Source organism: Arachis ipaensis, chromosome B01, assembly GCF_000816755.2.
Source record: "Arachis ipaensis cultivar K30076 chromosome B01, Araip1.1, whole genome shotgun sequence".
Classification (NCBI taxonomy): domain Eukaryota; kingdom Viridiplantae; phylum Streptophyta; class Magnoliopsida; order Fabales; family Fabaceae; genus Arachis; species Arachis ipaensis.
Genome location: NC_029785.2, coordinates 97,574,359 through 97,576,758, shown reverse-complemented (window position 1 = coordinate 97,576,758; position 2,400 = coordinate 97,574,359).

Genomic DNA, 2,400 nt, shown 5'->3' with positions numbered 1-2,400 from the left:
AATTGGGTCCACGAAGTTTACGCCGTTTGAAGAACGAAAGAAAAATGATTTATAACGAAAAAGTTATGCGCATCGGAAGTTCGGAGTGCAAACTAAAAATTCAGCAGCATTAAGCATTTTTGCTGTTCTGCATAAGCTTGCGTACACGACCACCTACATGCGACGCGACCAACTTTTTTAGGTTGGGCATCTCGCGTACGCGAGCAAGGAAAAAATACGCCCACGCGTACGCGTGGCCTCTGTTCCAGCAAAATGGATTTTGTGTTTTAAAGCTCAAATTTGAATTCTCTAAACTTCTATTTTCAATCCTTTAGCCCTAGATATTGTTAGTAAGCTTAGTAATAGAATGGAATTAGGAAATGGTGGTAACTTGGAGATGAAGAAATATTTTTAAAAGGTAATATGTGGTTAGAGAAGATGGTATTTGATTGATAAAGATGATGAAAGTAGTATATGAGGTAATTAAAAGAGTAAAGTAACGTTGAGAAAGATGTGATCAGCTATAGATTATTATTGATAATGAGAATGATATATATGAGAAAAGATTGAATATATTGAGCTTGGGGTGTTGTCTCTCCCATGTCAGTTTGGGGTGTTGTCTCCCCATGTCAGCATGAGATTCATCCCACGAATAATATTGAGTTTGGGGTGTTGTCTCCCCCATGTCAGCTTGGGATCCTGCCCATGGTTATCATTGAGCTTGGGGTGTTGTCTTCCCCATGTCAGCTTGGAATTCTTTCCATAGTTAATTTCTACAGTTAGTTACCAGGACATGTCGGGCTGGCTGCATAACCGACAGTTGATATCAACAGCCATAGGACATGCATACATCATGTGCATATTGTATGATTTGCTTTCTTGTGAACTATATGGGATTGTCTACGTGATTATAATCTGCTATTTGTTATAATTGCTATCTGTATTACTTGTGAGCTACTTGTGTTTGTCTTGTTTTGCTTGTTTGTCTGTGCAACTCATAGGAGTCGGAGGAACGGAGGAAAGGTGGAAAAGATTAGTGTGCAGGTTAAGTTTGGTTAGGTTGAGAACCTTTAGACGACCACCTATTTATGGCTTCTGTTTTTGGTTCCTTAAGTTTCATATCTAAGTGTCGGCATTCTAGGATTGCCTCTGGCATTTGCCAGACCTTATATCTTATGTGCGTGGCACCTTTACCATGTTGAGAACCTCCAGTTCTCATTCCATACTGTGTTGTTGTTTTCAGATGCAGGTCGAGAGGCACCTCGCTAGGTGTCTAGAGCTTCTGCAGCGAAGTGTTTTCATTTTGGGGGTTACTTTTGATAATTTGATTTATATATGTGTATAGATTCTCCTCGTATGTTTATGTTCACTTTACTTGTACCTCTTAGAGGTTTATGGAGAACTAGGATTTTATGTATGTATTTTGGGCTTCGGGCTATGTATATATGTATGTAAATATTCTCCAGGTAGCATTAGCTTTGCAGACTGAGTTAAGAGCTTGTTATTTTGTATTCTTGTTCCTCTATTCCTACTTTCTGCTTAGTTAAGCTTATGAATTGTAGTTTTCTTCACACGCAAGTAATCTCGTTTTCTGAGCAATGCGTTTTTTATTTTTTGATTTTGCTTTACCCATTTTTCAAGGCTCCTCGTATACTGTATCATCTTCAATATTATTGTGTATATATTTTATTTTTAGAGGTCGTAATTCCTTGCCACCTCAACTTTATGACTTAAGCATAAAACTCTGTGTGGTAGGGTATTACATATGATAAGAAATAAATAATTTTATAAATAAAGATAATTTCAAAATTATACCATTCGAATCTTAAGTGACTTAAAATTTTTAATAATTGAATCAAAATAAAAAATTTTAATAATATTTTAGTATAAATAACTAAATTATAATTAAAAAATCATCTTTTAACTTATTTTTTAATCTTATCTATGTTAGCTTTAAAATAATTATTTCATCGAGTTTGTCAAGGTTTTAGTTTATTGGTCTTCAATTAATTAGTTATTGTTATTTATTTATATAAAAAATTAGATTGAGTGAATGATAAAGATGAGACTTGAACACAAAATATTTTATTTTAAACGAAAAACTCTAGCTAATTGAGCTAATCACTTTAAAACTACTAATAGTTTCATAAAAAATTTGAGATAATCATGACCCCAATTGTCTATACAAAAATCTGCCACTGTATATTCCTATATTCCATTCATTTTTTACCCATTTACTTATTTTGTTTTGATTCAAAACTAAATATTCAATTTGCTAATTATTTGTAGAGTGTTCATGGCGGCCAGGTGGGCCTAGGTTTAAGTAGATTCGAATCCCATCTCAAAAAATTAATAAAATTGATTTTAACTCGACTCAAAAGCAATTCAAAATAAATTTGGTTAAATCGAATCGACTCAATA